Below are 25451 nucleotides of genomic sequence, written 5' to 3' on the forward strand. Positions count from 1 at the left end.
TTGGCGAGCACCGCTGTCATTTGCATTCATTATTGTTAGTTTCCATTGAGTATGACTTGGCTGGATCTCTTTTACCATGAATTACAATGTCTAGTCAGTCCTTGATCTTTAAAGGTGCTCTGCATTTCTGTTTTGCAGTCTCAGAAAGGGCTAGCGAGATACCATCTTGTTATATCATATTATGATTGTTTTGAGAAAGTGTTGTCATCCGAGATTTATTATTATTGCTCGCTAGTTGATTATGCCATTGATATGAGTAAACTTGAGGCCTAAGCGTTATTGTGAATGTGGTTAGTCATAATCTTTGCTGAAAACTTGAATGCTGGCTTTACATATTTACAACAACAAGATCAAACAGAGTTTGCAAAAGTTTCTCTTTATCACTTTCAGTTTGTCCACTGAATTGCTTGAGGACAAGCAAAGTTTAAGCTTGGGGGAGTTGATACGTCTCCGTCGTATCTACTTTTCCAAAAACTTTTGCCCTTGTTTTGGACTATAACTTGCATGATTTGAATGGAACTAACCCGGACTGACGCTGTTTTCAGCAGAATTACCATGGTGTTATTTATGTGCAGAAACAAAAGTTCTCGGAATGACCTGAAACTTCATGGAACATCTATTCGGAAATAATAAAAAATCCTTGCAAAAGATGAAGGCCAGGGGGCCCACCACCTGTCTACGAGGGTGGGGGGCGCGCCTGCCCCCCTAGGGCGCGCCCCTACCTCATGGGCCCCCTGGAGCTCCTCCGACCTCAAATCCAACTCTATATATTTGGTTCAGAGAGAAAAAAATCAAAGAGAAGGATTCATCGCGTTTTACGATACGGAGCTGCCGCCAAGCCCTAAAACCTCTCGGGAGGGCTGATCTGGAGTCCGTTCGGGGCTTCAGATAGGGGAATCCGTCGCCATCGTCATCATCAACCATCCACCATCACCAATTTCATGATGCTCACTGCCGAGCGCGAGTAATTCCATCATGGGCTTGCTGGACGGTGATGGGTTGGATGAGATCTATCATGTAATCGAGTTAGTTTTGTTAGGGTTTGATCCCTAGTATCCAATATGTTCTGAGATTGATGTTGCTATGACTTTGCTATGCTTAATGCTTGTCCCTAGGGCCCGAGTGCCATGATTTCAGATCTGAACCTATTATGTTTTCATCAATATATGAGAGTTCTTGATCCTATCTTGCACGTCTATAGTCACCTATTATGTGTTATGATCCGTTAACCCCGAAGTGAAAATAATCAGGATACTTACCGGTGATGACCATAGTTTGAGGAGTTCATGTATTCACTATGTGCTAATGCTTTGTTCCGGTACTCTATTAAAAGGAGGCCTTAATATCCCTTAGTTTCCGTTAGGACCCCGCTGCCACGGGAGGGTAGGACAAAAGATGTCATGCAAGTTCTTTTCCATAAGCACGTATGACTATATTCGGAATACATGCCTACATTACATTGATGAATTGGAGCTAGTTCTGTGTCACCCTATGTTATGATTGTTACATGATGAACCACATCCAGCATAATTCTCCGTCACCGATCCATTGCCTATGAGCTTTCCATATATTGTTCTTTGCTTATTTACTTTTCCGTTGCTATTGCTATCATCACTACAAAATACCAAAAACATTACTTTTACTACTGTTACCTTTTGCTACCGTTACCACTACTATCATATTACTTTGCTACTAAATACTTTGCTGCAGATATTAAGTTTCCAGGTGTGGTTGAATTGACAACTCAGCTGCTAATACTTGAGAATATTCTTTGGCTCCCCTTGTGTCGAATCAATAAATTTGGGTTGAATACTCTACCCGCGAAAACTGTTGCGATCCCCTATACTTGTGGGTTATCACACAACGGGTCATACTACCTTTTCGAGGTTTGAGAGCACAAAGACTCACGCAAATCGAAGGAGGAGACCCAGAGGCCATGCAATATAGCTCTTCTTCGGCCTTACTATACTTGAGCCACATGCTCTTCTTATGTACATACTTATGACAATGTATATATTATATAATAAACCGGAGCCTCAGCTAAAGCGGGGTCTTTGTTCTTTTTTACATCGTGTGTGGTTACATGGGGGATTCTACTTACAAAGTGGAATTCTATTAAACCAACCTATAAAGCCACACAGATATAAAGGAAGTCACTAGGGGGCTTGGTAGTATTCGAACCATAGCTACACCTCTTGATCGGTTTAAAACCAAAAAGGGAAATCACTAGGGGGCTTGGTTGTATTTACACCATAGCTACACCTTTTGATAGGCTTAAAGCCAAAAGGAAATTATGTGGAACCAAAGAGAGTTTGTTGCTTAATGCACAACTCAAACATAGGTACCCACTGAGCACATCTCAAATATTACTTGGGGGCTCCTTGCTTCTCAAAGAGCAACGAGCTTGCACCCTTGTAATAGGCTATCAAGCCAGGCTTGGAAGCCAAGTGTATTCACCTAAAACCCCGGGTTATCCTGCCTTTTTAAGTAAGCCACTCTGTCCAGGTAAACCTGGTATGACCCATCGAACGTTTGACAAGTCAATCTCATAGACCCTGAACTTGTCAAAGTTAAAATGATGATTGGTTAAAGATTGAGGTCCATCTTAAAAGGCTTTGAAAAATGGTTTAACTCAGTGGCCTGGCAGCCCATGAAAAGCCTCGATTTAGGGCCTGGCAGCCCATGAAAAGCCTTGCATATTTTTTCCTTGTGTTTGTTGCGCATGTTTTAACCTCTTTTTGATAAGGGATTTATGAATATTTTCTGATAAACCGGTGTTTATCACAACCCGACATGGCTTTCAACGCTAAGTTGTCAGTACATGGTCAGTTTTAATCCGGTAATAATATTGCTCCGGTCTGGTTTGACTACAGGTCACCATAATTATATGCATAAACCGGTGTTTACCATCACCCGGAAAGATTTCGGTATGAACCTACAAGGAGGCAAGGAGTCATCAACACTCCAGGTTGGAGTTATCACTTTTGTTATAACAATAGTCGGTAAGCCAAACGAGATGTACCACAGGTATCATCTATTTTATTTCTACATATTACAGCCTTGGTTCAGCATCCAGGTTATGTATATGTTTGAGCACCATGACCCGTCCAGCGGTAAACCGCTAGGATACTTTCAATTTTTTTGCAGGAATAAGCTAAATAAACCCACTATGGATTATGCATATAATGGACCCCAAAAGCATGGCGAGTTATGAATGTCAAAGCAAAACAAGTATGCTCGATGGCATAAGCAGATAAGTATTTGCACTAGCCTATTACAAGGCGCTTTAGTGCCCACACAGGATAATTGTTTCAACAAAATTTGGCAAATGATTAACCGGCTTCCGGATTAAGATTCTTCCTCCGGACGGCTTGAAGATTCAGGGTCATCTTGAGCGGGTGCATTCTCCTCATCCCTACCCAGTCGCTGGAAATCAATCGTTGACCAATCGATTCCAGTTAAGGCTTGAAAAACGGCTTCTTCGTGAATAAGGTTGGAAGGGTCAATGTCAGGGGCATAAGTATGCTTACGAATCGACGGAACAAGATCTTCTACATCATGAATCGGTGCGGGCTGTCTTTTCCCCTCAACATCGTAAACCGGTTGATAATGAGATATATCTGTGTCATCCGCCAATTTACTCGCTATGGGCCGCATTTCCTTTGTCAGCCTTCGGAGATCATCATTGTTGAAGTTTGTGCCATCTTCCTTCATGCTGGGGTAGCCTTGGCCAATATCTACCGGCTCAAGATCTGGAATCCACGCCTTGGCCCAGATTAGCACGGTTAGCGCGCCTGACCTTGCGGCTGATCTCTTCAGTTCATCCAACCGGGCAGGGAGCATGGCCAGCTTTTCGATGGTTTCTTTTATCAGCGTTGGAGGAGGCTTGTTATAAGCTGCAGTGCAAATGGCTCACTGGGATCCAGAATACAACTGTTCTATTAAAGTATAGGCCGCTTTAAGCTTCATCCGCATGTCGGAGCCCAGATGAGTAATACGGGTCCCTGTCATGGTAAAGGATCAGTAAACCGGCCTTTGATAAGATGTTATGGATTGGAAAAACTTCATATGCAGATACTCACCAAAGACAGCAGAGGTCATGGCATTAATCTGCCATTTTAACCCGGTCAGTTCTTCAGCCACCGGCTTGAGGGCTGCTTCTGCATCTTCGGCCTTCTTTGTTAAACCGGCCTTCTCTGTCTCCCAGTCTGCACGCTCTTTATTAAAGGTTCCTTTCAGCTTCTCCATAGCTGCCAAGGCGTTAGTCAGTTCTTCCTTGGCCTTGGACGCCTCCGCTTGCTGAGATTTAATGTTCTCCTGAAGGTCAGCGGTTTGAGCATCCTTCTTACTCAGCTCGGCCTACAAAGACAAGATATATCATCAACAGGCTGGATATATTTGAAGTACCAAGCGTATAACAAGTTATGCACTTTGTACTTGGGGGCTAATGCCTATTTGCTTTGTCATCAATTTTTTTGCAAGTCTCAAGTACAATGCAAGCATTATCCTTGACACTTGGGGGCTAATGTACACTTGTTCAAATTGGAGCATTGGTTAAAATCCCGGTTCACCTTGGAAAGATAAACCGGCCTTTGCGGACTACACAGAGGAAAGCTACAGGAATACAACGATAAAGTACCGGTTTATTTCAAAGGATAACCTGACATATGGAACATAAATATGAAGGGTTGAGATATTACAAAGTCCCAATTTATGATATCTATCATAAACCGGCCCCTGGGGGCTACTTGATTTGGTATTTGCAAATTGGATTTAATAAAGGAAAAGTGATGAAAATACCTCATAGCTCTCCTTCATGATGTTCACCAAACCGGCTTCATAGTCACGGTTTGAGTGAAGACGGTTTAGAAAACCAGAGTGGAGTTCTTGGGCACTGAGACGGGCGTAGCTTGATAAATCGGTGCTCCATTTGCCTTTCTCCATGGCAGCACGCTCTTCCTTGGCACTATGTTTCGCCAATATAACAGGATGGCCAGGAGAGGTGTGGCTAATACCGGTAATGATAACCTCACCTTCTTTATCTCCAGCAGCCTTTTCTGGAGTTGATGGAATGTCAGTAGTCCTCACTGGACTGGAAGGTCTGTCATCATCCCAGATTGGACTTGCCGGTTCATCATTTGGCACAGCAGTCTCAACTTTTGTTTGTTCATCAACATTATGATCTTGAGGTGGCAGTTCATCAAATGTGGCTTCAGTATTTGGACCGCCCGGTTATGCAGTTTGCTCTGGTTCAATAACCAAATGGTCTTCGGGCGGGTTATTCACCCGAGCCTTCTTACTGGGTTTGGCTTTGGCTCTAAACAGAACAAGGTACAAAGGTTAGCATAGCATATAAAGTATGAAACATCAAAAGGTTGGATGGAAATACTTACCTAGCCACGGTTTTGAGAGGAGGGAGTTGTGTTGCTGTTGACTCACCAGAGGATGAAGGAGGTGTCGCCTGATAATTCGAATCGGACGGATTAAGAGGTTGTCGAAAATAGCCTGCCTTGGGATAAGAAGTGTCAGAAGTGGGTGAGACCTCAGATCGGCGTTTTCGAACCGGGGTGTCCGGTAAACCGATCGAAGTAACCTTTTGGCCGCTGTGCCGGGTTGTGCGGCGAGCCTCGTTCTACTGCTTCTTCAAAATAAATGTTGGATCCAAGTGAGCAAGAGGGTGAGAAAATCTTTCTTTCCGGACTGCTTGACGGATTTTTTGTGTTGGCAGAGGATCTGAACCGGAGGAAAGGGTAATTTCCTCTACATCGTCAGCTTTGCTACCTTCAACGTCCTCCTAATAAATATCATTGTCAATGAGATGCATGAAAAATGAACCAAGTGATTCAAGTTCTACCTCTGCTTCCGGTTCATCCGGATCGTCTTGAAGCTCTAAACCGATGGGTGCAGGTGCCTTCCTCTTGGTGGTTTTCTTAACGGCTGTTGTTTTAGGACGAGCAGGCTTCACTGCTTTCTCTTGAGGTTTCTTTTTCCAGAACGGATCATCACCCTGTTTAAAGATGGGCAGAGGATATTTAAAGATTGCATAGTACAAAAATATCAGGTGTAAAGCAGAAGCATAGACAATACTTACAGCGGGTGGTTTGTTTTGCGTGTAAAAGGGACTTAACCCGGTCTTTCTGCAGACAGCTTCCGGTTCGTTCAACATTTTCTTCACAGACTCAGTGACTTCTTCATCTGTTAGCTGAATATTGATATGGCGTTGGGAGTCTTCTACGTCACGAGTATACTCACACATTAAACCGGTGCGGCGACTTAATGGCAGGATACTCCAAGATATCCAGCAACGGACAAAGTCCACACCTATTAAACCGTTAGCCATAAAGGCTCTAAGCTTGGCGAGTTGGGGGGCATACGGGGCCCGTTCCTGGGCACTTAGACGTTGCGGCAGTGGATGAGTATTGGGGAGCCGGTGAGCACGATAACCCGGCAGAGGGTTCTCATCTTCAGGGGAAGTGTCTCTGCAATAGAACCAAGTTTGGTTCCACTCTTTTGAGTGACTGTGAAGTTTGGCATGAGGAAATTCAACTTCTTTCCTTTTCTGAATTGAGACGCCACCAAGTTCAGTATTGGGTCCGTCTACAAACTCAGTGCGACGGTTTAAATGGAAGAAATCCCGGAACAGCTCGACGGTTGGTTCTTCTTGAAGGTACGCTTTATAAAAGACTTGAAAGTTGCAAATATTGGATACCGAGTTGGGTCCAATATCTTGAGGGTGGAGCTGAAAGCTAGCAAGTACATCTCGAAAAAACTTCGATTTGGGCAGTTTAAAGCCACGGCCTATGTGATCAACAAACACCACTACTTCACCCTGTTTAGGGGTGGGAGGATTTTCCGGCCCAGGAACTCGCCATCGGATTTCATTCTTCTTCGGTAAGGTACCGATCTTGACCATTCCGTTCAGTTGCTCCTCTGTTACCCGGGAGGGGACCCAGTTGCAGGAATAAAACTACTTGGCCATTGCAAGTGAGAAGCTGGGAAGAAAATAATGCCGGTTTACGATTCATTAATGGTGATGCATAAGGTACAACAGGGAAAATGAATCCAAGTATGTGAAATTGGTAAACCAACGATAGAGTATTTATGCATGATAAGGTAATGAACCGAAGCAGAGGTATATGCATATTGTTAAACCGGAGTATAAATAACTCGGCAGTTTAAAAGGGAACTAATGGTACCTAACGGATTATCATATTTCAAAAGTTAAACCGCCTATATTGGTGTGAAGGGTACAGATCTAAAAATACTTAAGTGAGGGAAATAGGTTTCACAAGATTGCATTGAAATTTTGGATCTACCGTAAGTCAGGAAAAAGGGAAAAATTGAGACTTAAAAAGTTTTGGTCCTGAAGCAGTTTACAAAAGGTTCAGATCAAGTTGTTAGGTATTTAAGGTTTGGTTTACATGGCCGAGATAAGGAGTGCCATAACTATGGTGCGGAACACGTCAAGATTGAGCTCTGCTATCTATGGGTGGACGAAGAACATGAGGAGAGCGACATGAACCCGCATGAACCCTAATGGATCTACAGAGGAAGGAGGAAGGGCTTACAGCAGCTGTTGAGGTAGCGGAGGTGCGCCGCGTCTCTCTGGTGCGACCAGGTCGATGCAGCGACCGTTGGTGATGCAGAGGTGAAGTTCGATGACGGTGGCGGCGCTCGGGTGCAGGGGCGTCGCGAGGAGGAAGAAGAAGCAAAGATACGAAGGGGGAAAAGAAAATGACCCTTGGTCCTATTTATAAGGTAAGTGGAGAGGTTACATGTGCGAGAATCGAGGAGCCTGAAGATTGAAATGAACAAGTTCAAATCAATCTGGGGCCTAATGTTGGGGATATTGCTACTGGATGTAAACCGTCTAGGAGTAGCCGGGTTAACTCTATGAAGATAGAAGCCCATAAAGACGTGAGGATGGTGGCGCTTTACGAAGGCCCAAGGCCTAAAGGCGGGTGAAGGCCTGTAGATGTAAACCGACTTTCTCATGTAACTTGCATTGTAAGGTAGGAAGAATAGAGACCAAGTTGTACACTTTGATGATCCGGCCTCGGGACTCTGTAAGCCGGGGGCGCCAACCTATGTATATAAAGGGACGACCTGGCGGCGGTTTAGGGACAACACACAACAACTCGAGAGCCAGGCAAAGAGGATTCGCTCCCTGGTCATCGAAACCCCTGCAATTCCATCACAACTAGGCGTAGGCTTTTACCTTCATGGAAGGGGCCGAACTAGTATAAAACTCTCGTGTACCTTGTCCGATTTAACCCCTTTAAGCTAACCCGTAGCGATGGGTCCACGATGAAGTCCTTTCACAAGGGCATCTGCCGTGACAAACCCACGACACACGACACCTCCGAGTTCTGCACACATTCGGCTCAGTGATGTCCTCACCTTCTCGGTCGAGCAAGAGGGGCGAAGTAGTAGATGAGTTCCGGCATCACGACGGCGTGGTGACGGTGTTGGTGAAGAACAATCTCCGCAGGGCTTCGCCTAAGCACTACAAAAACTATGACGGAGGATAAACTAGAGGGGACGGGGTTACCGGCAAACGGCTTGGTGTTTCTTGATGTGTCTTGGGTGCTAGCCCTACCCCTCTATTTATATGTTGAGCCTTGGGGTCGAAACTTGGAGTAAAAGCCTCCACAAAGTCGGTTTCACCCGGAAGGCAAGAGTCCTTCTCGGACTCCAGGGCCAGACGCCAGGGTTCCCGGCGTCTGGACCCAGACGCCAGGGACCCTGGCGTCTGGCCCCTGGACTCTGCAAAACTTCCTTTTGCGCTTTCCAAAAACCTTGTGGGCTTTCCCCTTTGGCCCAAATAAAGTGTTCTTGTACCCAAACATTTCGGGAAACATCCAGAACCCCTTCCGGTGAATTCCATAACCCTTCCGGAGTCCAAACACTACAATCCCATATATCAATCTTTGTCTCCGGACCATTCCGGAGTTCCTCGTCATGTCCGTGATCTTATCCGGAACTCCGAACAACATTAGGTCACCAACATACATAACTCATAGTACTATACCGTCAACGAACGTTAAGCGTGCAAACTCTACGAGTTCGAGAACTATGTAGACATGACCGAGACACCTCTCTGGTCAATAACCAATAGCGGGACCTGGATGCCCATATTGGATCCTACATATTCTATGAAGATCTTTATCGGTCAGACCGCCTAACAACATACGTTGTTCCCTTTGTCATCGGTATGTTACTTGCCCGAGATTCGATCGTCGGTATGTCAATACCTAGTTCAATCTCGTTACCGGCAAGTCTCTTTACTCGTTCCGTAATACATCATCCCGCAACTAACTCATTAGTTGCAATGCTTGCAAGGCTCAGGTCTCTTTACTCGTTCCGTAATACATCATCCCGCAACTAACTCATTAGTTGCAATGCTTGCAAGGCTTATAGTGATGTGCATTACCGAGTGGGCCCAGAGATACCTCTCCGATAATCGGAGTGACAAATCCTAATCTCAAAATATGCCAACCCATAAAGTACCTTTGGAGACACCTGTAGAGCACCTTTATAATCACCCAGTAACGTTGTGATGTTTGGTAGCACACAAAGTGTTCCTCCGGTAAACGGGAGTTGCATAATCTCATAGTCATAGGAACATGTATAAGTCATGAAGAAAGCAATAGCAGAATACTAAACGATCGAGTGCTAAGCTAACGGAATGGGTCAAGTCAATCACATCATTTTCCTAGTGATGTGATCTCGTTAATCAAATGACAACTCATGTCAATGGCTAGGAAACATAACCATCTTTGATCAACGAGCTAGTCAAGTAGAGGCATACTAGTGACACTCTGTTTGTCTATGTATTCACACAAGTATTATGTTTCCGTTTAATACAATTCTAGCATGAATAATAAACATTTATCATGAATTAAGGAAATAAGTAATAACTTTATTATTGCCTCTAGGGCATATTTCCTTCAGTCTCCCACTTGCACTAGAGTCAATAATCTAGTTCACATCGCCATGTGATTTAACACTAATAGTTCACATTACCATGTGATTAACACCCATAGTTCACATCGCCATGTGACCAACACTCAAAGGGTTTACTAGAGTCAGTAATCTAGTTCACATCGCCATGTGATTAACACCCAAAGAGTACTAAGGTGTGATCATGTTTTGCTTGTGAGAGAAGTTTAGTCAACGGGTCTGCCACATTCAAATCCGTATGTATTTTGCAAATTTCTATGTCAACAATGCTCTGCATGGAGCTACTCTAGCTAATTGCTCCCACTTTCAATATGTATCCAGATTGAGACTTAGAGTCATCTGGATCAGTGTCAAAATTTGCATCAACGTAACCCTTTACGACGAACCTTTTTGTCACTTCCATAATCGAGAAACATATCCTTATTTCACTAAGGATAATTTTGACCGCTGTCCAGTGATCTACTCCTTGATCACTATTGTACTCCCTTGCCAAAAACAGTGTAGGGTATACAATAGATCTAGTACACATCATGACATATTTTATAGAACCTATGGCCAAGGCAGAGGGAATGACTTTCATTCTCTTTCTATCTTCTGCCGTGGTCGGACTTTGAGTCTTACTCAGTTTCACACCTTGTAACACAGGCAAGAACTCTTTCTTTGACTTGTTCCATTTTGAATTACTTCAAAATCTTGCAAAGGTATGTACTCATTGAAAAACTTATCAAGCTTCACCGAGGTCTTTCTTTGAAAAACTCCTTTCAAACATTCCTTTATGCTTTGCAGAATAATTCTACATTATCTAGGATCAACAATATGTCATTCACATATACTTATCAGAAATAATGTAGTGCTCCCACTCACTTTCTTGTAAATACAGGCTTCACCGCAAGTCTGTATAAAACTATATGCTTTGATCAACTTATCAAAGCGTATATTCCAACTCCGAGATGCTTGCACCAGTCCATAGATGGATCGCTGGAGCTTGCATATTTTGTTAGCACCTTTAGGATTGACAAAACCTTCTGGTTGCATCATATACAACTCTTCTTTAATAAATCCATTAAGGAATGCAGTTTTGTTTATCCATTTGCCGGATTTCATAAAATGCGGCAATTGCTAACATGATTCAGACAGACTTAAGCATAGATACGAGTGAGAAACTCTCATCGTAGTCAACACCTTGAACTTGTCGAAAACCTTTTTACAACAATTCTAGCTTTGTAGATAGTAACACTACTATCAGCGTCCGTCTTCCTCTTGAAGATCCATTTAATCTCAATGGCTCGCCGATCATTGGGCAAGTCAATCAAAGTCCATACTTTGTTCTCATACATGGATCTCATCTCAGATTTCATGGCCTCAAGCCATTTCGTGGAATCTGGGCTCATCATCGCTTCCTCATAGTTCGTAGGTTCGTCATGGTCAAGTAACATGACCTCCAGAACAGGATTACCATACCACTCTGGTGCGGATGTCACTCTGGTTTACCTACGAGGTTCGGTAGTAACTTGATCTGAAGTTACATGATCATCATCATTAGCTTCCTCACTAATTGGTGTAGTAGTCACAGGAACAGATTTCTGTGATGAACTACTTTCCAATAAGGGAGCAGGTACAGTTACCTTATCAAGTTCTACTTTCCTCCCACTCACTTCTTTCGAGAGAAACTCCTTCTCTAGAAAGGATCCATTCTCAGCAATGAATATCTTGCCTTCGGATCTGCGATAGAAGGTGTACCCAACATTTTATTTTGGGTATCCTATGAAGACGCACTTCTCCGATTTGGGTTTGAGCTTATCAGGTTGAAACTTTTTCACATAAGCATTGCAACCTCAAACTTTAAGAAACAACAGCTTAGGTTTCTTGCCAAACCATAGTTCATACGGTGTCGTCTCAACAGATTTAGATGGTGCCCTATTTAACGTGAATGTAACTATCTCTAATGCATAACCCCAAAACGATAGTGGTAAATCGGTAATAGACATCATAGATCGCACCATCTAATAAAGTACGGTTACGACGTTTGGACACACCATTACACTGTGGTGTTCCAGGTGGCGTGAGTAGTGAAACTATTTCACATTGTTTTAACTGAAGGCCAAACTCGTAACCCAAATATTTTACTTCTGCGATCATATCGTAGAAACTTTTATTTTGTTACGATGATTCTCCACTTCACTCTGAAATTCTTTGAACTTTTCAAATGTTTCAGACTTGTGTTTCATCAAGTAGATATACTCATATCTGCTCAAATCATCTGTGAAGATCAGAAAATAATGATACCTGCCGCGAGCCTCAATATTCATGGGACCACATACATCAGTATGTATGATTTCCAACAAATCTGTTGATTGCTCCATTGTTCTAGAGAACGGAGTCTTAGTCATCTTGCCCATGAGGCATGGTTCGCAAGCATCAACTGATTCATAATCAAGTGATTCCAAAAGCCCTTCAGCATGGATTTTCTTCATGCGCTTTACACCAATATGACCTAAACGGTAGTGCCACAAATAAGTTGCACTATCATTATTAACTTTGCATCTTTTGGCTTCAATATTATGAAAATGTGTATCACCACGATCGAGATCCAACAAACCATTTTCATTGGGTGTATGACCATAGAAGGTTTTATTCATGTAAACAGAACAAAAATTATTCTCTAACTTACATGAATAACTGTATTGCAATAAACATGATCCAATCATATTCATGCTCAACGCAAACACTAAATAACATTTATTTTAGGTTTAACACTAATCCCGAAAGTATAGGGAGTGTGCAATGATGATCATATCAATTTTGGAACCATTTCCAATACACATCGTCACTTCACCCTTAACTAGTCTCTATTCTTTCTGCAACTCCCGTTTTGAGTTACTATTCTTAGCGACAGAACTAGTATCAAATACTGAGGGGTGCTATAAACAATAGTAAAGTACACATCAATAACATGTATATCAAATATACCTATATTCACTTTGCCATCCTTCTTATCCGCCAATTACTTGGGTAGTTCCGCTTCCAGTGACCAGTTCCTTTGTAGTAGAAGCACTCAGTTTCAGGCTTAGGTCCAAACTTGTTTTTTTTCACTTGAGCAGAAACTTGCTTGCCATTCTTCTTGAAGTTCCCCTTTCTTCCCTTTGTCCCTTTACTTGAAACTAGTGGTTTTGTTTACCATCAACACTTGATGTTTTTCTTGATTTCTACCTTCATCGATTTTAGGATCACGAAGAGCTGGGGAATCGTTTCCATTATCCCTTGCATATTATAGTTCATCACAAAGTTCTACAAACTTGGTGATGGTGACTAGAGAATTCTGTCAATCACTATTTTATCTGGAAGATTAACTCCCACTTGATTCAAGCGATTGTAGTACCCAGAAAATCTGAGCGCATGCTCACTGCTTGAGCTATTCTCCTCCATCTTTTAGCTATAGAACTTGTTGGAGACTTTCATATCTCTCAACTCGGGTATTGCTTGAAATATTAACTTCAACTCCTGGAACATCTCATATGGTCCATGACGTTCAAAACGTCTTTGAAGTCCCGATTCTAAGCCGTTTAAGCATGGTGCACTAAACTATCAAGTAGTCATCATATTGAGCTAGCCAAACGTTCATAACATCTGCATTTGCTCCTGCAATAGGTTTGTCACCTAGCGGTGCATCAAGGACATAATTCGTCTGTGCAGGAATAAGGATAAACCTTAGATAACGGATCCAATCTGCATCATTTCTACTAACATCTTTCAACTTAGTTTTCTCTAGGAACATATCAAGAATAAAACAGGGGAGCTAAACGCGAGCTATTGATCTACAACATAGATATGCTAATACTACCAGGACTAAGTTCATGATAAATTTAAGTTCAATTAATCAAATTACTTAAGAACTCCCAGTTAGATAGACATCCCTCTAATCCTCTAAGTGATCACATGATCCATATCAACTAAACCATGTCCGATCATCACGTGAGATGGACTAGTTTCAATGGTGATTATCACTATGTTGATCATATTTACTATATGATTCACGCTCGACCTTTCGGTCTTAGTGTTTCGAGGCCATATCTGTTATATGCTAGGCTCGTCAAGTTTAACCTGAGTATTCCGCGTGTGCAACTGTTTTGCACCCGTTGTCACTACAAAAAAGACACATCCGTGACATTTTGGGTCGAACGATTTTTTTCCTGTCATGCATATGACACTTCTATGACGATAATTGTGACAAAACCCGGTATCATCATAGAAGTGGTGGGCTCCTACTTCTATGACAAAAAATCATGGCAGAAAATGGGCTATTCGTCCTGGGCGGGCCGGAGACGCAGCTGCATGACATTCTTTGGGCTGTCCATGACGGAAAAAACCGTGGTAGAAGCGAGGGGGAGGAAAATTTCGGGGAGTTCCCGGTTACGGTGGGAGGTCGGGGGCCAAGCGATGCGCGTTTCACTCGTACACGTACACGCTTGTGTGCGAGGCATTGGCTCTAACTGAACCCGAGCGAGGCGTTGGGCTCTAACTGAACCCGTGCGATTGCATTGCAGGCTACGCGTTACTGAACCCGAGCGATCAATCGATGGCTGTTAACTGAACCCGATCGAGCGATTCCTTCGCTACTGCTGCTAAATGAAGCGGATCGATTGGATGAATAGTGAGTGTTGCGAGGGGGGGTTGGATGAACAGTGAGCGGTGGCGTTGCCTCTAGATGAACAGGACCCCGTGGTGTGGTGGAGGGCTGGATGAATAGTAGACGGTGGAGGGGTGCCCGTGGAGGGGTGGTTGAACAGGACCCCGTGGTGTGGAGGGCTGGATGAACAGTAGACGGTGGAGGGGTGCCCGTGGAGGGGTGGTTGAACAGTAGCCGGTGGAGTAGCGTGCGGTGGAGGCTGGATGAACAGGAGCCCATGGAGGCTGGAGGAGGTCGACGGTGGAGATGAACAGTATCTCGTGGAGTCCTGCTTTGTGGTACGCCACACCCCTCCCGATGAACAAGACCCCCGTTTCGACCGTAGGAGGTCCGTTTCGTCCGTTTTGCGGTACGCCACACCCCTCCCATTCAACAGGACCCCCGTTTCGACCGTAGGAGGTTTGTTTCCCCCATTTTGCGGTACGCCACACCCCTCCCGATCAATAGGACCCCCGTTTCGACCTTAGGAGGTCCGTTTCCTCCGTTTTGCGGTACGCCAAACCCCTCCCGATCAACATGACCCCGTTCTGAACGTAGGAGGTCCGTTTCCTCCGTTTTGCGGTACGCCAGGCCTCATTTCCATCGCCTGTTCTGTCCAAACCCTCCTGATGAACACGACCACGCATTCCGTTCTGACCCAGCCGGTTGGCTCCCACGTGTTCCGTTGCCTCCCGATGAACACGACGCATTCCGTTGCCTCCCCATGAACACTACGCATTCCGTTGCCTCCCCATGAACACAACGACGGCGTTGTTTCTCCGTTCCGACCCAGCCATGTGCACGCTCGCCGTATGTATGCGCGAGTAGGCGTTCGAGACCCCGCCCATATGTACACATACATGGCCATATTTTCTTTCTTGCACCCTGGCCGCTGTACGTACGTGTACATGCTACGTGCGCGCCTCTACTACGACACGTGCGCGCCTCTACATCCACCAGTATATATGTACGTACACGTTCGCGACCAGAATGACAACGCTACGTACGCTTCGACCAGGTGGGTCCCGACTATCAGGCACTTCCTTGCGTGTGAAGATGTAGCTGGTGGGTCCCAGCAGTCAGGGGGGCGAATCATTTTTTTGCCCGGACGCACTTCCTTGCGTGCGAAGATGTAGCTGGTGGGTCCTAGCAGTCAGGGGGCGAATTGTTTTTTTGCCCGGATGCACTTCCTTACATGCGAAGATGTAGCTGGTGGGTCCCGGCAGTCAGGGGGAAACATTTTTTTCGTGAAATACAGTGGCCCGTCCAGTGGGTCCCAGCTATCAGGTGGAGGAATCATTATTTTCAGCGTAATAAGGAGGCACTTCCTTGCTGCGGCCGTGGACCCAGCTGTCAGCCTCTCCACGTACAGTCCACATCCGATGGAAGTCGTTCCTTGACCACGTTGACCACGCCGCGTCGAGCACCAGGGCGGTGGACGACGGCGAGGCCTAGGAAGCGGACGGCGTGGAGCCGGGGAAGACGCGACAGTGCAAGCCCGTGCGGAGAGGAGTACGAGGGTTCACTGGTTCGGCTGCGGTGTGCGGCTACCGTCGCCGCAGGGCCTGGCCAGCGGTGGGAATAGTAGGGGGCGGTGAGGCCTCCGCGGCAGCACATCCGGCCACGGGCGGCAGGAGCATGCGGCACGACCAACGCTGTTTTGGGCGGCTGGAGCAAGAAGACCTGAGGTTGAAGAAGCACTACGGCTGTTGGATGGACATCGTACGGTCACTAGAGCTAGAATCGTTTATATTGACTAAGTTGACAAAGCCCTCCGTCCCCGTCAACTTAGTAGGCCCACAAGTCAGCCTCCCACCAAGGTGGGTCCCAGCTAGCAGGGGGTATTCATTTTTTTATGCGTAATAAGGAGGCACTTCCGGTGGGTCCGAGCTGACAGCAGGGGGAACGTTTTTTTCGTGAAGTACGATGGCCCGTCGGGTGGGTCCCAGCAGTCAGGGGCAAACATTTTTTTTTCGAAATACTGGTGGGCGTCCGGTGGGTCCCTGCTGGCAGGTGGAGGAATAATTATTTTCCGCGTAATAAGGAGGCACTTCCTTGCGGCTGCTGTGGACCCAGCTGTCAGCCTCTCCACATACAGTATTCTTCCGATGGAATTCGGTCGTTGACCACATTGACCACGCCGTGCCGAGAGCACCACGATGGTGGATGATGGCGAGGCCTAGGAAGGGGACGACGCGGAGCCGGGGAAGACGCGGTAGTGGATGCCCACACGGAGAAGAGTACGAGGGTTCACTGGTTCGGCTGCGTTGCTGTCGCCGTAGAATAACAGGGGGTGTGGGTGAGTGGAGTCGAGGGATGGCCTGGCCAGTGGTGGGAGTAGTATGGGGGCAGTGAGGCCTCCACGGCAGGACAGCCGGCCACGGGAGGCAGGAGCAGGCGGCACGACCGACGCTTCTTTGGGCGGCTGGAGCAAGAAGACCAGAGGTTGAAGAAGCACTACGGCCGGTGGATGGACATCGTACGGTAAGTTGAGCTAGAATCGTGCATATTGACTAAGTTGACAAAGCCCTTCGTCCCCGTCAACTTAGTAGGACCACTATACTGGGTCCCAACAAGCAGGGGGAGTATTCATTTTTTTGTGCGTAATAAGGAGGCACTTCCTTGCGTGCGAAGATATAGCTGGTGGGTCCGAGCTGTCAGCGGCGATAATGTTTTTTTCGCGAAATACAGAGGCCCTTTCGGTGGGTCCCAGATGTCAGGTGGAGCAATAATTATTTTGCGCGTAATAAGGAGGCATTTCCTTGCTTGCGGCCATGGACCCAGTTGTCAGCCTCTCCACGTACAGTCCACTTCAGATGCATGTCGGTCGTTGACCACATTGACCACGGCACACCGAGAGCACCAGGGCGGTGGACGACGACGAGGCCTAGGAAGGGAACGACACGGAGGCAGGGAAGACTCGGCAGTTGTTTTTGTTTCCCACGCGGAGGGGAGTATGACTGTACGAGGGTTTACTGGTTCGTCTGCTGTTGCCGGAGAATAATAGCAGGTGTGGGTGAGTAGAGGGATGGCTAGGCCAGCGATGGGAGTACGGTGGGGCGGTGAGGCTTGCGCAGCAGCACAGCCGGCCGTGGGGAGGAGGGAGCAAGCAGTCCTGCCGGTGCTTGTTTGAGCGGCTGGATCAGGAAGAGCAGAGATTGAAGAAGCATGACGGCCATTGGATGGACATCCAACAGTATACAAGCCATCTGTGGAAAGCCTCAAATCTGTGAAAAACAGCATACATCCCATCTGCCATTATTTCAAATAATTTACAGCCCATTTGCTAATACTTACGGGTTTTTTGGAGCCCATATTTATTTTGTTAGCATTACATCCCATATTGTGGCCACGGTTAAAAAGTTATACGAAATTTTGCATATGTCGGTGCGGTCTGAACTGTTTTTAATCCCGAAATTTCTAGTCACATTCAGACTGATTTTAAAAATAAATGTATATCAATATAAAATCCAATAAATTGTCCACGCATAAAAATCAATGCAATTTAAAATCTCAAAATAAAAAAAGATATTTGAAACTAATTGCCGGTTTGATGTGTTTTAAAAATGTACATCCCATTTCTCATTACTGATAGGCCAATTTCTCGGCCAGCCGAATGAAGCTCTCCTCGTCTTGAAAGATTTGCAGCCCAACAGGCCTGATGAAGCGACTTACTTGACAAATCAAAAAAAACTGGGCTAGCCTTTTCAGAAAGAAAAAAAAACTACTGGGCTGGTCTGTGGTAAACATAAAATAAAAGGCTGTCTAGACAGGCCAGAGTGTCCCGCACAGCCCAGTTGACACCCTGCTTCCGTCTCAAAAACAAATTAGATAAATGCCACTCCAATTATGGCGATTCATAAAAATGCCACTGCAATTTCCAAACTTTGAAAAATGCCACTTCAATTTTTGCAAACTTTGAAAAACGCCACTCCAAACTTCGAAAAATGCCACTAGAAATGGCATGAAATGGCATTTTTCAAAGTTTGGAAATTGCAGTGGCATTTCTCGGATACACCTGATTTGGAGTGGCATTTATCAAATTAACCCAAAACAAAAATAACTGGGCGAGCTGCTGGGTCCCTGGTGTCAGCCGCTCGTTGTGCAATTCTCTCGTTTATTGACTATGTTGACAATGGCATGGGACCCAGATGTCAGAAATCCACTAGGAGGAGCCATTTTTTATTGGATTGAAATAAGGAGGCACTTGCTTGCGTACTGCCATGACCTTGGCGGGTCCCTGCTGTCATCCTCTCCACGTACAATCATCTCCTGATTGTGTACGCATCAACTTGCTAGGCCCACAAGAAAGCCTCTAAACCCGTGGAGGACAAATACAACCCATTAAAAAAATAACAGCCCATTCCGTACGTTCAAACGGAAATTTAAAATTCAGAGCAAAGTAACATGTCTGATCCACATATAGAGTACTGAACTTCCACGTTGACAACCATCATAGCCAAGTTAACTATCTACTCCCACTAATACTCTAGTAGCGTACAAGTACTAACTTACTCTTAGCTAACTAGGCGATGCCGGCCGCCATCTATGGTACATGCTAAACGCCGGCACCAGCGTCGTGCGCCTCGCCTCGGACTTGCAAGAGGTGCGATAGGGCGCATTGCTCGCGTGCGTTGGCCCTTTCCATGTCGGCGTGGTCCACCAAAGCTTCGGCTTCCAAGCGGGAAACGCACTTGACGAGCTGGTAGTAAAAATCAGCGTGGCGAACGCGTGCGTGCCCGATAGCCTCCAGGGCTATTTGCCGGGCGCCGGCCTCCACGTAGTCGGCCCAGTTACGGGCACTCTGCTCGCGACTCAGAGCGTCGGTGCGCTGCTGCTCCATGTCCCGCTGGCGGCGCAAATCGGTGATACGCTGCTCGTCCGCCAGGCGGTCGCGCTCCAACAGCTCCTGCTCCTCCGCCATGCGGTCGCGCTCCAACAACTCCTCTATCTCCGCATTGCTATCTAAAGACAGATAGAATGCCTCTGGGTCGTCCCATCCCGTCTGGGTCGCACGCCGGCATGGCGGTCAAACGAGTGCACTCAAATCATCTCCCTCCTTGTCAATAATGATTCCACGGATTTTAAAAGCCCGCAACAATTAAAGCGTATCTTTTTTCGCATCAGTTAGCTGCCTTAATTACGGCCGGCTGCATGCAGGCACTCAAAATCGCTCGCAGGCAGTACGCGAAGCAGCATGCAACGAGTCGCAGCCGAGGGCACGCATGCAGCCACTTAAATCACTGGAATTAATTAGGCTTAAACTTCTGCATGCCGTTAATTATTGCCATGCCTTGGTCTTGCTGCTTTGCTCACGGGACTAATAAACCCGGATGGAGGGAGTACCTTGGTTGGTGAGAGGTTTGAATTACGCCCTGCAAACCGGAAAGGAGGTACTAGTACGTGCGTGATCCGCTATTTATTCGTGTAGGATCGAGTAGGTCGTTTCTTGAATTGAGCCCTGCAAACCGGAAAGAAGGTAGTACGTGCGTGATCCACTATTTATCCGTGTAGGATCGATAGTGTAGGTTGTCAGTTTCTTCAGAGGTAGGCATTTTTATCCGTGTAGGATCGATAGTGTAGCTTCTCGGTTTCTTCAGAGGTAGGCATTTTTATTCAAAAAACTGCCACTTCGCATCTTGGGTCGCAAATAAAACTGCCAGGAGCGCATTTGTAGGCTAGCTAGTGATCGATCAGTAACTTGTAAAGACTGAGCGAACAGAAATAAGTAATAGTTAATGCATCTCAATGATTCACAGATCATATACAAATATGTAGCTCCAAAAGCAAAGATCAGCCACATCGGATCTTGCGTCGCAACTAAAACTAACTAGTACGATTCGCATACATGAGATCAACATGTTAATGCATCTCAATGATTCATAGATCATATACAAATATGTAGCTCCGAAAGCAAAGATCTAGAAAAAACATCTGTTCTTCCTACTAACATGGATGCTTCTCTTGGCCAACATTCAGTACAGACTGACTGACAAATTTGTTTGTGAAGTCTACAATTCCTCTTGCAAACGTAAGTGGTTTCACCAATAGCTAGAACCATGAGAATGAACCACACATGATGGAGGAACATCCACTGCAATATTATTTGGTCTTCTCTCGATCACACCGCGAGACTATTTTCGGAATACAAACTTTAACTTAGGCAAAATGATGCCCATTGTATAATTAGACCAAAGCAATGAAGCACCTAGTGTTGGCCAATAAATAGTACAGTACTACTTTTCTGCAGTCCATGAAGTGACTATCCAATCTTTCTGTGTCTATTTTCAAATGGCACTGCATGAAGTGACTATACTATTCTCTTGTGAAGTTCAACCAAAATTGCGGACACTTTGTTTGTTTGCCAAATAGCAACGGGCAGACATCTATGTCTGCACAAATATCAAGCAGCTAGTAAACATATAACACACCTTGTATTTTTAGTTTAAACATGTCTCTTCTGCTTAGCATCTATCATGTTCTGCACTGGACAATCTGATACAGTTATGTTTTGCCCTGGACAATTTCATATTGAATTGATTTGCTGGTTCGGAGCAGAAATATAGCGCCTATTCTTCATCAGACCAAGGATATCCATGTTCGCAGTGATGGAAGAGGTGAAATCGATACAACCGAAATTGAGCATCCAATCACTGAATCTTGTCCTGCACCTCCAATGTAGGTCCACCCTGCCAATAAATTCACATGCAAACCACTAGTATTACTATCTAATGACAGTACAAAAACAGTAGCAAGATAGTAGCAAACCATGTACCTTCATAAAGAACAACCCATAGTGCCACCAATTGGATATAAAGGTTTGGAAAAAAACATGCTCCTAATGTTGAACCAGTTGGACTTTTTGTGCAGTTCCACTAAAATCGAGCATCCCTGTTTGCATAGATATTGAAAGTGTGATTACTCTAAAAGTGGCACTAGTTGAAGCATAGACTCACAAATATAAGCATTCCAATTTCTTAATGGGAAAAGGTAGCAAGACTGTTTCTAACCACCTGTTTGAAGGAATAAATAAAGCAACATCGGCTGATGTCAGGAAGGCATATATAGTTTTTTCTGAAAAACTGAGCCATTCCTGACCTTTCCTCTTCTTTTAAGAAAATTTTGTGCAGTTCTACTAAAATAAAATGCCATCACCGCCTTGACAATTCAGTGACACTGTACAAAAGGAAATGACTTAACATTACATCATGATGTCAGGTATGTAGTCGACAGGCATTAGAGACAAACATACAGACCTCCTCTGATAACATAATGAACATTAATTTTAACAAAGGTGTGACTAGCTTTACTGGGATAATTTGAGTGAACTCTACACCCTTTGTTCCTTAATATAAGACATTTTAGCGGTTCAATTTAAAGTACCCAAACGCCTAGTATTTCTAAAAACAGGTAGTAGATTTCTTGAGCACATATCTGGGAAAGCTTGCCACACTTTATTTATGCCCATACGCTAATGCAACACCATTTGAATACTACAAATATACACTAATTCAGCGGCTAGTGCAATAGTAGAGTAGTTAGTTTATTACAGGGTACAATACAATGGTTTTACTAAACAGATTTCAATAAAGTCTAGCACTGGAAGGTTTTTATAAGAATTAACAATACAAAATGTAAAGGTAACAAGTTTCAGCATTGGTATACTAGTTGTGCATGACCATTAAACTAAATACAAAAGCCTGAAGGTAACTAGCATTATTAACTAATGACAGTATAAAAAAATTGCAAACCATGTACCTCCAAGGTAAATATCATTTCGAACTCGGGGGGGGGGGCCTTAAAAATTGCTATCCCAATCTTGATAATCGATCAAACATAAAAACTTGATCGAACGAATCAAGAGAATAGCCGGAGGAGGAGGTGCCCACTCTTGACCTTTCCTCTTGTCTTCATAATTGTATGTGCAGTTTAACCAAAATAAAATGACATCAGGGCCTTGGCATTTTGGTGACACTGTACAAAAAAATTAACTTATCTAATTAAAGTGAGGTATGTAATCTATAAGCATTAACAGTGCAAAAATCTAAAGGTAGTAACAAGTTTCATCGTTGGTATACTGGTTGTGCAATAGCATTAGAATGCCTTAGCTGAAAAATCTTTAATACATCCACAATCAACAGCTAACCCTGAAATAATCCAGTGACATTAATTGGCATTGCTTAAATTTATCGGTGGCATTAGACTGAGAGCGGCATTAGTTAAATGTGGCATCACTTTAGCAGTAGCATTGCTTGACTTGACTGCTGGCGTTATACTAACAGCAAAAAAAGTGGCAATAAGAGCATGGGAGGCCCATTCAGACAGTGGGCGCACCAGTATGACGTACCTCCACGGACGCAGAGTGGTGAGGGAGGTTTGGTTGCCCAGAGCAACAAATATCCGGGCAGCATATGTGGATTACGTCCCATTTTTGTTCTCTTTAGCCACCTTTTTCCTATGCGAGGACAACAAACCGATCGACCTGGTCATTCTCTATTGCGTTGTCATGCCTTTCTACCCTTCTTCAACCAAGAGACACGAGACTCGTTCCTTAGCTACTGATTTTCCCCTTTTCAACCTAGATGTGGGTTCGATGCCTACTCTCTTGGACAGTACAGTCTCCCTTCCTTTCCTTATTCAACCCAGACATGGATTAGTCTGCATGAAGTAGGGTTTCCTTTAATAGTGCAAATTATGGTTTTCGTCTGCGTGGCCAGCAGAGCAGAGGATAGCAAATTGGGAAGATGGTGGAGTGGAAGAAGATCCACATGCAACGACGTGGCAGATGGGGCAATAGAACAAGGTTATGGTTCGAAAAGAGGTAGCATATCTGAGGGTCGGCGGGAAGTGGCTTCGCTCGTGGTTGTCGTCCGCCGCACACACTACAGCAGCGAGCTTGGGGACGGAGTCCATCCCGCGCGGGCGCTAGGTCTGAGAGGACGGCCTTGTCGTCAGTGCATGACCTCGCTCACCAACGACGAGTGCGTCAACGCTGCACGTCCTTTTCTTCCCCGGCAGATCTGTGACCACCGGTGAGGAGGGAGAGAGGGGCCGTCTTTTTTAGATCTGGAGAGAGGTTGGTAGTGTGAGAAGCAAGTGGGCAGCCCTTAGCAAGAAAGCGCTGAAGCTCCAGCCTATATATCTTTTTTATACTACTAGTACTAGAGGTGGAGTAGTGGTAGAGTAGTTAATATTTTCTCTACGTACAGTACCAGTTAGTTGTGCTTCAAAACTGATCGGCATGCCATAAAAAAAATAAAGGTCGATAACTAATGCGGCACCTCGGGCCAACGCGGCCAGATCGCATTTTGCACGAGAAATTACACACCATGTTTCGTTGACATGTGGTCCCGTTCCAACATATCAGTGAGACGACGATGAGTAGTAGGAGTATTTCCAAATGGACGTGTAGGCCGGGGCGCCTCTTCGTGAATCGTGGCAAAGTCGCAACCATCCACCGACTCTTTGCCTTTCCCTCTCGATTTGGAACTGCTGTTGCACGCTCTTCCTCTCCCTCCTCCATTTTCCTTCAGCCCTTCACCCTTTCTTCTGCCATTGTTCGATCGTCTTCTCCATGGAGGGAACAGGCCGGAAATGACCCCGTTATTCTTGCCCCGATCTGAAAGATGACGTGGTGGAGGAACTCATTGATCGGTGCGACGTCATCACCTCGGCTAGCATGGCAGGTTCGTTCAAGTCCATTCTCGACTCAACTAATAACATCATTACAAGGAACCCAAGAGTCAAGGTGCGGTTTGATCTCCCCTATCTTCTTCACCGTGACCCTGATGACTAGCGCCGGCATGATGGAGGCCTCGCCCTGTGCAAGTTGATGCCACTTGATAATAATACATATGATGTTAAGATGCCATCGCTTGAGGGCAAGTCTTGGGCGGGCGCAAATGGAGATTGGGTTGTTTACATTGGGTCCAACCGCGAGTGGGAAATTGTGAATGTGTACACTCGTGACCGGGTTCCACTTCCAAAAATCTCAGCAGACTGCCCAAAGGTTGAGCACACCGGTATTGTACGCACGTTCAAATACGATCATGGTACTGTCTTCTACGGAAGATAGCAATTTGTCGAGTTCCCAACCGCTCTTGGAATTACAACAACTATCAAGTTGTTGCTATCTTCGACAAGCTTGTTGCCGTCCTTGGTGGTTTGACTCGATGGATATTGCTCAAAAATCAGTTTCTGTACATGGATGAGTACTGTGATGCAATTCAATACGAGGGCCTTGTGTTTGCTGCCACCACTCGTGGCACTGTTTTTGCATGGGATCCTCGTAGTATCGGTACGTTTGTCTTCCACTGTAATTATAGTTGTTTCATCCACATGCATGCGCGTTAGCAAGTTTCCCTTTACTAATTAACCTTCTTCTTGTGTTTCCAAGGTCCTGTGAACATCCCACCACCTATACTTGAAAAATTTATAACCAAGGGGGAGATGACGATGGTGATGATCACGAGCATGAGGACAAGCAGCGCCCATATACTCTGTGGCACCTGGCAACTAATTCCGATGGATCACCTCTTCTTGTGTGTATACAGCCCACTGATGATGTTACTGCTAAGGAAGCAGGTGTAGTCTCCCATGGTCGCACTCTCCGGACCTATTCCAACACCTGTTGCATGGTATTCGGGATGGATACTTGTCGGAGTAAATAGCCATGGGTAACCTAGCCGGCTTCCCGTGGCCCTTCTGAAAAAATTACGAGCCCGTCCGGCTCTCGAGAAACCTAGACACGGGGCCGCCTTCCCCTTGCTGGCTGTCACCCAGGCCGGCTTTCGGAAGGCGGCCCGACTTCAGCCCTCATGAA

This window comes from Triticum urartu, chromosome 2A (assembly GCF_056163025.1).
Source record: "Triticum urartu cultivar PI428250 chromosome 2A, HENAU_Tu73, whole genome shotgun sequence".
NCBI classification, from domain to species: Eukaryota; Viridiplantae; Streptophyta; class Magnoliopsida; order Poales; family Poaceae; genus Triticum; species Triticum urartu.